The following is a 12891-nucleotide window of genomic DNA, read 5'->3' as shown; positions in this document are numbered from 1 at the left end:
TGTTGAGTACTTTTTGATATACAAATTTTCCATCTGTACATCTATTTGGAAAAGTATCTGTTCAATGCTTTCTCTAGTCTACAAATTTGGTTATTTGCTTTTTGAATATTAAATGTTGATAACTCTTTATAAATTATATATATGAGTTCTATATTAGACATACACTTTGCAAATATTTTCTTCCATTCTGTGGCTTGTCATTTCATGAATCAAAAGAAAGTTAGAGCAGTAATATTAATATGGGACAAAATAGATTTTAAAGCAAAGGTTATTTCTGGGGATAAAGAGGTTGAAGTTCATTTCATAGTCATAATAGTCCTTTATCAAGAGGACATAACAATTCTAAACATTTATGCAGCTAATAACAAGGATTCAAAATACATGAAGCAAAAATGTTTAGAATTGAAAGGGTAAATAGGCAATTCCATAATAATAGTTTAAGATTTTGATACCCATCTCTCAATAATTCTTAGAAAAAGTAGGCAGAAAATCAGGAAGTATATAGTAAACTTGAACAATACTATCAACCTACTTTATCTGATTATTTACAGAATATTCTGCTCAACAGTGTACACATTCTCTTCAAGTTTACACTGGACGTTTGCCAAAATGAACCATTTTTGGCCTGTAAAATTAGTGTCACTAGCTTTCAAAGTATACAGTACTTTTCTTTGCCATTATAATGTTGTGTACTTATGAAGCATGACTTAGACTAATCATCAACTCTCAAACCCCATGTCCTCTGTGCACCTGGTGTGTACACCCAGTGTCCAGTTCATAAGAAAATCACAGGTATGTAGCTTTAGTGTTCTCAGGGAACCCAGATCACACCCGGCATAAACCACTTCCAGTGAATAATTACACTTAGGAACTTCCACAGCTCTAAGAAGGACTTCTAATACTGTGTTACTCAGAAGTTGAGGGATGTCTGATCTACCTCCTTTTTCCTGTGAATACCAGTAATTCAAATAAAATAATGAAATAGTAAAGAGGATTTATAAAATTATGGCATAACTTAATGGTTTAAAATTTAAAAATTTAAAAACTGATGCTTTTAAACACAAATGGCTAATAAAATTAGTACTCAATAGTGTACCACAGACCATATAGTTCTATAAGTATAAAGTTATTTACCAAATATCTTCTTTCATTCATTTCAAGATATCTATATAACTAAAGGCATCATCCCGTTATGATTTTGCATCAGAAATGAATTTAAGCCTTACAGAAACTGTCTCCCCTTCATGATATGTCTTGGGTCATGTCTTCTGATTTCTTGAACAACTTCTGCTGCCATCATGAATAATCATTTCCCTATCCCATCCCCACTTTTCCGACTAATTTGGTCTTAACTTTTCATTAATCTCCATATATAAATGTTAATTTTTCCTTTCCCAGTATAGAGCCAATATTCTCACCATAAATCACTGATATCACTTTCAAAAAGCAAGAATGATAAATATAGTAATATTTTTGCATAGAAAAAAACTAGATTATCTCTCTGCTTCCATGATCAGATTGGGGCATATGAATTCTGGGTTGGACCAAAAAACTTGAATTCCCCCTATAGTCATGAGGCTTCATGATTAGATGGTGACCTTTTAAAATCATCAACATTGTACGGAATAAAGAGTGTGGGCCTTAAAGACCAGCCAAGCTGAATTTAAATATTAGCTGTAACAATTACTAGGAAAGAGACATTGAATCAGGAATTAAACCTCTCTGTACCTCAGTGTTCTTATTTTAAAACAGAAACGAATAAACTCGGAATTGTGTATGTGTTTTAAAGATATATACAATGCAAAGTGCCAACCTGCAACAAAGTATAGACTCAATATAAGTATTGGTTATTATAGTCAAACATTGGTTATCCAGATGTTTGCTAATAAAGGTAAATAATGAGAAGAGATATTGCATTTGTTAAGAAACAAACCCAACATGGTTGGAACTGAACTGGGAAATTTATATGCAAATTTTCTTCCATCTGTTCCACCCCTGAAACAGCAAGATGAATCCCTTCTTTTCTTCCTCTTCCTCAGCCTACTCAACATGAAGATGAGGAGAATGAAAACCTTTATGATGATCCACTTCCACTTGATGAATAACAATTATATTTTCTCATACTTATGATTTTCTTAATAATTTGTTAATTGATCCCAGTTTATTTTAAGAATATGTTATTTAACATACAAAGTATATGTTCATTGACTGTTTATGTTATCAGTAAGGCTTTGGGTCAACAGTAGGCTGTTAGTAGTTAAGTTTTGGGTGAGTCAAAAGTTATACACAAATTTTCCACTAAATTGGTGCTCTTAAACCTCATGTTGTTCAGGGTAAATTGTATATATGCTTTGGCAAATAAGTTAAAATATTTACAGACCAGTAGGCATCTCTTATGAAAAACATGGGACCACTCAGCCTTGGAATTGACTGCTTACAACGTTAACACATGCAGGCTGTATTACTCTTGAGAAAATAATCACATAGTATTAAGTTAGACCAGAAAGTATATAAACAAGACTTTTAGATACTTGATGCTGATAGCATTGTGATATCATCTGAAGGAGAGGAGGAAAGTGATCAAGAAGGTCTTTTGGCACAACCAAATGATCCTGTGACTGACCTTGCCAGTGTCCTCTTCTTCCTGAGCACAGAGCTAGATAGCCTTTCCACCATCCTTGCTGGTTAGCTGTAGCCATGTAACTGTATTCTGGCTCATGGAGTCTGAACAGAAGAACTATGCCTCAATTTTAGGTCTGACCATGAAAGCCCTTCAGCGTCGTGTGCCCTCCCTGTTATTTTCTCTTTAAATGGTGGGTCACAACGAGATTCAGAGGGATGGGCAAGCCACTGGATGGAAGGATTCTGCATTACTGAGTAATCTCAGGGAGGAGTCACTACCACTTCTTGGGCTGTTACTTAAGCAAGAAATACTCTTCTTGTGTTTCATGGTTTACATTGTGAATGGCCTGCATTAACTACTGAAACTTGATGTTTTATTTGGTCACTTGGTGTGCTTAGTAGGTCATGCAGCAAACAAAGGTAGCTTGCTCTGTAACAGATAGATGTGCTTTTCTAAATATCAGGAGCAGCAATACTAAATGCATTTACTTTACATATATTTTGCAATACATTTTGACAGGTTTGTTCTAATTATATTTTGTGTTTACTCATAACCTCCCATCTAGCCTTATCCCCCCAGTTAACTGAGAATGGTCTGATTTTGATTTTTTGAGTCATCTATGTAGATGGCATCACTGTTACTCGAATGCCCATCCTTCAGTCTCAGCTTGTTTTTTCTCCTCCAGGAAAACATCCCTGATGTTCTGGCACACAAAAGTCTTTTCTTCCTCTGAACTCTATAGCCATTAGAGCCTGGAATGTCTGTTAAGTTCTAAGGTATACATTACCCTTTAAAAATAGTTATAGTGCTTTTTAAAATCATTCACCCATCCACCCAACTATCCAGCTGTCCATACACCCATACATTCACTCACTCATTCATTCAATAGATATTTCAGTACTTATGTTAGTTTTGGAATTGTGCAGGGCACTAAGTCTACAAATATAAATACAACACGGTTCCCTGTATTCACAGATATGGTCCATGCAGAAACAGATCTATGATCAAGTAGTGGCTCAAAATTTAATAAACAGACTTTGGAACCATAGAGAAAAAAATAAGAAAGCTTTAAAATTTGATGTGGGTTACAATTGCAGCTGTGCTCACTTCAGTCCTTACATGTGCCAGATCCTGTGATGAGTGCCTGTGCTCAGTGCCTCATTTAATCTTGTAACTGTGTTATGGAGGAGGGGGTGACTCTAGCCCATTTTACAGATGAGAGAAAAAAGGCACACAAAATTATCTTAATTTACTCAAGATCACTGGGTGTGTGAGTTTTGGGGCCAAGATTAAAACTATATTTGCTTTGATTTCTCAATCCTGTAATTCTAGCTACTAAACTCTTAAGGTCTTCTCTGGAAGGATGAGTAACTCTTTACTGAGTGCAGAGGAGAAGGAGTTATAGAGGGAACAGCATGTGCAGGGCTTAGAGGAATGTACATGCCACATTGAGGAAACTGAGTCCTGAGGGCCTGGTGAGAATTAGGGTAAGAGAGTGGCAAGAAAGAAGAGGTTAATATTTGAGGTGATGGATATGCTAATTAGCCCAATCTGATCACTATGCATTATATCTCTGGAAACTTCAATTTTACCCTATGAATATGTACAATTAGTATTTGTCAAAACAGTAAATTTTAAAAATAGTCAAAAAAAAAGGAAATAATTTTAAGGGAAAGAACGATATCAAACGATGATATGTGTGGTAGTAACTTTTGTTAATGGATTAGGTATATTTTATTTTTTAAAGCTAGAGAAACAAGAATTATGAAAGCCTTTGTAAAAATAGAGTAGGCAATACCTATATGTTGAAAGGATGATGCAGACTTTCAATAGAGCACCAAAGAATAAAGACATTCAATGTGATAAGATCATTAAAAAAAGGAGGAGCTGAGGGTGGAGGAGGCTGAAGCCATATTTCTAATAGCCTTGACATCTCCATCAGGAATTGGATTGCATTTGTGAGGCAGAGGAAGAGAATATTCTAGTCCAGAAAATGATGTTATGATAACATGTAGTAATAATTGAGCATTTACCAGGAGCCAGGCACCAATGTCCTATGTATACTACTTGCTTATGCTACTCCAGCCCTAAGATACTACTATTGTTACCCAGAGGTCAGGGAAGAGGAAGTTCAGGTACAGAAAAGTTAATCAGCTTGGCCAACATCACCCTGTAAGAAAGTAACTGAAGTGGTACTTGAACCCTGGAAGTCTACATGAGAGTTCAAGTTCTTAACTACGCCCCTCTAGAAGACCTCTCCTCTTTTGTGATTTTGAAAAATGCCTGCCTGGCAGAGTCTTGGAAAATAGGCTGCTCTGTTGCTCTTGATGAATATCAAGGACAAATTTAGGGAGCTAACTAATACCTAGAATAAGAGTCAATGGTGATCTGAACAACAACTGTGAGAATAAAAATGGATGGTGCTCAGTGTGGGACAGAATAGGTTTCTTAAATATCTGCATGTTCACCTGTCTGGTACAAAAACAGTGCTTGACTGACTGGTTTCTGTATCTTTAAATTTGAGGAGCAGAGCTGTGGAATTTTTATTTCTCCTCTCCCCACCCCTGCTGCAAGTGTAGCTTGCAGACCAAATATCTCCTCCATAAATAAAATGTATTCCTCCTTTCCTAGACTGACTTATGAATTACAGTTTTCTTCTGGAAAGACTTACAAAGATTTATAAAAGATAGGCAATTATTTATGTTGCAGATCTTCCTCACCATCATTACTCTAGGGAGAAAATGTCTGGCCTTTCTCCAAACCTCAGAGAAAAGCAGTTTCTTATTTTGGACAATTTTCTGATTGTCTGAGGTGAGTTACAATTACTCTATTTTGTGCCTTCAGAAACCTGTGCCCGACCTTGGGGAGGCATCTTCTATTTGTAGAGTCCTTGAGGTACCACCAGACCTGCTCAGGCATCACTTGCATTGCTGCTGCGTTCTGATTGCATTATGACTTCCTGTATGTCACCAATATAATGTATAAATTCCAATTTGCAACATCCCAGAAAACATTATTTGGTTTGCAAGTCTAGTGTAATCAAAAATGTGTTCTAGTTACTATTTATCTTTTCCTGCTCTGATGAATTGAGATAAACAAGCATCTTGCACTTCTTGGCACATACTATTTCACTCTTACAAACATCCCCACATCTAACATCACCCTACCTAACAAAAGTTCTCTTCTCTGTGGGTTATTATAGGGGTCAGGTGAGGCAGTTTTCCTTTGTGAGCACCCTAGGATTCTTTGGGCAGTTTCAGAGCCACAGCAAAAATATGATGACTGGGAAATAGAAGGAAAGTGTTAAACCAATGTAGGGCTTATGCTTCAGAATGAGGTCCCAGGGACTCTGGAGGAGTCCCCTGTATGCCTGTGCAAATTTACTATAAGGGCACTTAGCAGAGGCTGACATTCTGCCCCTGAGACCAAGAAGCTTACCAGCCCCTGAGACCATGAAGTGGCATTAGGACAGAGCATGAGTCCTAACTTGCAAAAGGGCACTCTATGGGTTAACAAAGGCTTCAGACCCCTGTGTCCAGTTCCCAATTCAGCTGTAAATTTGCTCAGGTATACCTATGACCCCTTTGATTACAGAAAGGGAAACTTATTTAAAGAAAACACTAGATATCTTGATAAAGATTTGAGTTATAGAAGCGTATGCATTTGTCACAACTCATTGAATATCACCCTTAAAATGTGTGCATATCGCTATGTGTAAATTTTCTTTAATAAAGTAAACAAAACCTGAACTTTATGTTGTGATTTGTATGTTAAATTGTGTAGAGGTGTACCCTAATGTTGTTTGCAGCTTAAGACAAAATGCTTAAAAAAAAAGATGACTTTATGGGTAAAGGATTAATAGGTATATAGTAATATGATTATAATGGTAAAATGGTAATTGTAGAATCAAGGTGGTGGATATAATTGTTCACTATACAACTCTTCCCACATTTATGTATGATTAAGCATTTTTGTAAGAAAATACTGGACTAAGAACTCAAGAACAAAGCTATGGTTGGACTCTGTAAACAGTAGTAGAACAATCAGAATGTTCTCTTGCTTCTTAGTATAAATCCAGAAGAAAATATGAATTGGCTCAGCTTGGGTCAAATACCCATTTTTTGCATAAATTAAATGTGGTCAGGAGGACAGGGTCATATGAACAAAGTGTGTCGGTTTAGTAGACATAAGTTAACTGAGTTGGAGAGGTGTGGAGAATGGAAGTCTTTAAGAAATAGGAAGTGCAAGCATCTTGCACTTCTTGGCACATGCTATTTCACTCTTACAAGCATCCCTGCATCTAGCATCACCCTACCCAACAAAAGTTCTCCTCTCTGTGGGTTATTATAGGGTTCAGGTGGAGCATATTTCCTTTGTGAGCACCCTAGGATTCTTTGGGCAGTTTCAGAACCACAGCAAAACTGTGATGGCTGGGAAATAGAAGGAAAGCGTTAAACCAATGTAGGGCTTATACTTCAGACTGAGATCCCAGGAACTCTGCAGGATTCCCCTGTATGCCTGTGCAAATTTTCTTAGAGGAAGATGGCCTGGAATCAGATCAGATACTAAGTATCTTTTACAATTACACAGAAAGGGGAGGGACCCACACAATTCATGTAATTGAGCTTGCCTCTAAACAACAAAAAAATAAGAGAGTAGTAGACGACATATTTTCAGACAAACTCATATACCAAATATGTTACTGTGATTATACTCCTCCATCCCAATCTGAATAATGTTCTATTTTTTATTCTATTTTAATCTTACTCACGCCCTGCAGCTTACCTCATGTCTCACCTTCCTCAAATGTCACGCTCTCACTGATCTAGTTCTTCCTCCCACTTATTTTCTAATCATGCATTGTCTTTCACTCGTTAATGGTTTGGTACATAGAGTTCATCTCTCCTTCTAAATTGTAAGTTCCATAAATATCTTTATTATAATTATATTGTTAGCATGGATAACTGACAATTGCCTTTCTTCAATCCCCTTCTAGTCCAATCCTACATACACTCTATGTACATGTTTGAGAAGAGATTACTCATACAGAGTACACTGAATATTTATACAGTAAGCAGAGTTGATGAGTTGCAGAGTTACTGATATTGTTTTGACACATAAAAGGGTTGCAGGCATTGAGTAACATGCTAATGAAAGATCTCAATTTGAAACATCAAATGCAGAATGCTAGTAAAATATGTGACGGTGCTTTTGATGCAAAAAGCGTTGAACTAACAATGAGTGAGCATACTTTCTTCTTTACTTAAGGAAGTCTCAAAAAATTTTAAGTTCAGAAGATGTCTAGAGAGGGGCATTCTTTCTAGAAGGTGATGGGAATCTGTATTAACCTAGGTTTCCAAATTTGAGGCTTGCCAACTAGTTCTTACTAATTTACACTAACTGAATGATGATCAACTTACATTTGTGAAAAGAACTAAGCAGTATGTGAATTATGTGTTATAATTAATAAGTAAAACTCTGATTAACAAAGTGTCATCCAAACATGTTTGACAGACAGCAACTTCTTTAGTGAATGAATATTAATAATTTTTCATTTTAGGTAATAAACAATGCTCCCAGAGTGACTGAAATAGATAGATTTCTCTTAAAGAGAAACTTTTCCTTTTTAAAAATGTGTTTTCTCTGTTATTGTTGAATTGAATTGTCATACAAGTTACAAACATTTTAGCAGTCACTTATGGTTTAAGTCTATTCTCATGTAACCCTGACCTGACCTCATAAAATAAGCTAGTTTTGAACCTTGCCCTATGTTGGGAGTTCACTGAATGGGTGAGTGAAACTGAAAAATAAATATGCTTGATTTCTACTATGCCAGGTAATTACAACCACTAATCTAAATTAGATCAGCTATAAGTCACAAAATTTTAAGTTTCTCTTTTCCTTTGAGATAAAGTTGTACCATAGGGCAAAAATTTCAAGGAAGAAAAACTATCCTAGAAAATCACAGGCTCTTAGAGACAAGGTTTTTGAAGGGTTTGTGGCAAGGAGCACAGAGAGCCCATCACAATGATGTGGACTGAGTCCATTTTGAAATTTATGATTTCTTTATCTTTTACTGTTTGTATTGGAACAATATATACACACACACAAACATAAATATATTTAAATAAATTATTATTTCTTCTTTGTTTATCTGGCAAAAACAGATAATTGGAACTAAATTAATCTTTTGAATTCCACCCAGAATCCTCTTTCTTTATTCTCCATCTGCACTGCACTTATAAAATAATGTTTTTGAAGGAAATTAGATTCATTGAATGTTTATTCTATTTATTTTATTTATTTATATTTTAGATACAAGGGATATGTATACAGGTTTGTTACATTAATATATTGCATGATAGAAGACTCCTAAATGAGTCTTCTGTGTCTTCTGTTCCCATTCTTAAGTTCTTGTATAACCAATGTTTACCTCCCAAATATGAGTGAGAACATATGGTATTTGGTTTTCTGTATCTGCATTATTTCACTTAGAATAATGGCCTCCAGTTACATCCATACTGCTGCAGAGGACATGATTTTGTTTATTTTTACGGCTGCATGGTATTATTCCATGGTGTACATGTAGCATGTTCTCTTAATTCAATCCACCATTGATGGGCACCTATGTAAGTTACATGCCTTTGCTGTTGTGAATACTGTTGTGATAAACATATAAATGCAGATGTCTTTTTGGTAGAACACATTATGCTCTTTTGGATATACATCCAGTAGTGGAATTGCTGGGTTGAATGGTGAATCTATTTTTAGTTCTTCAAGAAATTTCCAAACTGCTTTCAGCAAGACAAATACTGAGTTAGCTTACCAACCGTGTATTAGCATTCCCCTTTCTCCACAACCTTGCCAACATCTGTTGTTTTTTACATATTAATAATAGCTGAACTCCAGTCCCTGCTCTGGCTGAGGCACCCAGCAGTCTTGTACTCCACTTCCCCCAACTTGCTCCTGACTACAGCAGACCAGAGAACAGTTGGAGCCCTGTGACCAGGCAGAGACTTGCAGCAACTCACCCACCCAGCTCAGCCTAACCTCCAACTTGAGAGCTGAGACCCCATGGTTGTGTAAGGGAACAGTACATTTTAAAGAGGTGCTGAAAAGCTGCTCTCAGCTCTCGGCTCCAGCCTGGGGAATTCCAGGCTCCCTCCCCCACCCCAAGCTGCTGGCGGGACACCAAATGCAATGCCCAGCTATATCGCTGATTCCCAGTGCTTGACCCCAGACAAACACCACCATAGCTCATCATAGTGGATCATCCATAGCCCAGATGAGTGGAGAGAAAGGACGAATGGAGAGAAAGGATCGGCAAAACAGGAACCACCCACTGCAACTATTTTCCAGGTAGAGATTTGCATTGCCCTGCCCATCTATGAGCAGCCTCCACCTTGGTTCTAAGGTAACAGGAGACAAAAGGCCCTCCTCTATGCTGAATCAGACACAGGCAACTCAGTCCTGTGGCAGACCTCTCAGGCAGCAAACCAAGGGAACCAACCCAACCTATGAGTAAGTCTATCTGCCTGCAAAGGAGAGGTTGGAGTTCAGAGCTGAAGAGACTTTAGACACTCAGAAAAGACTCCAGAGCTAGTCTGGTTTCTTATTTTGATTTTTTATCTTATTGTTTTGACTGTTGGTTTTGCTCATTTTGTTTGCTTTTTGAGCTAGACTACTTGTTTGTGTTGGGGAAAAGCACACCAAAAGGCATGAATTTATTGGACTGTCTTTGTGTGATTACCGGTATGCTTTAGAGAATCTTGTTTGTTTGTTTGTTTTTTACTCTTTTCTGGCCTTGTGTCTCTTTTCATTCATTAGTTGATATGTATGTCTATTTTCCCTCTTACTCTTCTCTCTCTCCTACTTCCTCTAGACCCCATCTTCTTCCATTATTTCCCTTTCTCTTACTTCCTTTGGTTGAAGGGAGCAAACCTAAACCCCGCTGCATGGACAGATTGTAAGGCAGTGGGAAGTGGGTTCCAGTGTGCCCATACACCTGTTGGTGGATACTGGGACTGCAGATAGATTCAACTTCCCCCTCAATTAAATCTCAAAACTGCAAAAAGTACTGTCCCAACCTACAGTTCAACCTCAAAATTGAACAAAGCTAGAGGACTCCCATAAGGAAGAACAGGAGATTGAACAAAAAGAAGTAAAAGCAACCCCACATTCACTGGAAAACACAATTAAAGAATGGGAGGGAAAGGGAGACAGAAAAATCTACACAAAAGAAAAACCAAAAGAAGAATATGGGTCTCTCACAGACCCCTGGGAGGTCAGACACTGAGAAAACTGACTTTGGAATGCAAACAATGAAGAGCCCCCAGAATGACTGGTCTCAAACTACAAACCCAGATATCAAGACATTAATGGAGAGATTAAAAAGAATTGAGGAGAGACAAGAGGAAAATAGGAAGGAGTTGATAACTGAGATAACAGTAGTAAAGAATACTGTTTATGAAATAAATAGCAAACTGATAAGCATGGAAAGCAGAATTAGCCAAGCAAAAGAAAGAATCTCTGAACTTGAGGACCAAAATATAGAACTAACCCAAACTGTCAAAAACATAGAAAAGAAGCTTAAAAAGACAGAACAAAACCTCCAAGAGATGAGCGAATACTTCAAGAGACCAAACCTAAGAGTAATTTGACTTCCTGAGGCTGAAAGAGAGATAGTCCACCCTGGAACAATCCTTCCATGAGATTATTCAAGAAAACTTCCCTCATCTCATCAGTGATGCAAAAATTCAAACACAAGAGATTCAGAGAACCCCTGCAAGACAACGAATGAGAAGACTAACTCCCAGAAACATAATAATTTGCCAAAATAAAGTAGGTATAAAAGAAAAAATCCTAAAGACAGCAAAAGAAAAAGGTCAGATTACCTACCATGGAATACCAATTAAAATAACAGCAGATTTATCTACAGAAATGCTTCAGGCCAGGAGAGCTTGGAGCCCTGTCTTGAAAGTTCTGAAAGATATATAATCTCAACCAAGAATAACCTATCCAGTCAAGCTAAGCTGCATCAGTGAGGGAAAATTAAAATCTTTCTCAGATATCCAATCCCTAAGAACTTATGCTGCCACCAGACCACCTCTACAAGAAACACTTAAGAAAGTATTAAACACAGAAGAAAAGGGAAAAAGAACAACAATGTTCTTCATAAGAGAACAGGAAAAAGAATAAAAACACACACGAACCAACGCCAAAACCAAAAGAAAGACAACAAACACACAGGAACAACTACAACTCTATAAGAACATTATGATAGGAATCAACTCTCACATTTCAATAATTAGCCTGAATGTGAATGGACTAAGTGCACCACTGAAAAGACATAGAATGGCAAAATGGATAAAATATCACCAGGCAACAATATATTGCCTTCAAGAGACTCATCTCACTAGAAAGGACTCACAGACCCAAAGTAAGAGGATGGGAAACAAATTTTCAGGTGAATGGAACACAAAAGAAAAGAGGAGGTTGCAATCTTAATTTCAGACAAAATACCCATTAAGTTATCAAAAATTTAAAAAGATACAGAAGGCCACTACATAATGATAAAAGGTTCAATCCATCAACAAGAAATATCTATCCTAAACAAATATGCACCCAACATAGAAGTGTCAACTTTCATAAAGCAGCTTCTAGTTAAACTCAAAAAAGATATTGACTCTAACACTATCATAGCTGGGGACTTTAATACCCCATTCACAACCCTAGACAGATCATCAGGACAAAAGACCTGCAATGAGATCTGGAACCTCAATGTGACTCTTGACCAAATCGACTTAATTGATACCTATAGAACACTCCACCCAACGACCACAGAATATAGATTCGACTCATCACTGCATGGAATGTACTCTAAGATTGACCACATACTTGGCCATAAATCAAGCATAAACAAATTTAAAAAGATTGAAATTTTGCCATGCACCTTCTCAGACCACAGTGGAACAAAAATAAACATTAACATCAACAAAGTTCCCCCCCAAACCCACAAAGACATGGACACTAAATAGCATAATGCTAAGCAACTCCTGGGTCAATGATGAAATCAAACAGAGATCAAAAGATATCTGGAAACAAATGAAAATGAAGAAAAAGCTGGACTTGGTGGCGCAGCCTGTAATCCCATGGCTTGGGAGGCTGAGGTCAGTGGATTGCCTGAGCCCATGGGTCCGAGACCCACCTGGGCAACTTGGTGAGACCTCATCTCTACAATAAATCAAAAAATTAGCCAGGTGTGGTAG

The sequence above is a fragment of the Carlito syrichta genome, unplaced genomic scaffold (genome assembly GCF_000164805.1).
Source record: "Carlito syrichta isolate Samal-C Ts95f unplaced genomic scaffold, Tarsius_syrichta-2.0.1 Scaffold311782, whole genome shotgun sequence".
Classification (NCBI taxonomy): Eukaryota; Metazoa; Chordata; class Mammalia; order Primates; family Tarsiidae; genus Carlito; species Carlito syrichta.
This window is presented reverse-complemented; position numbering follows the sequence as displayed.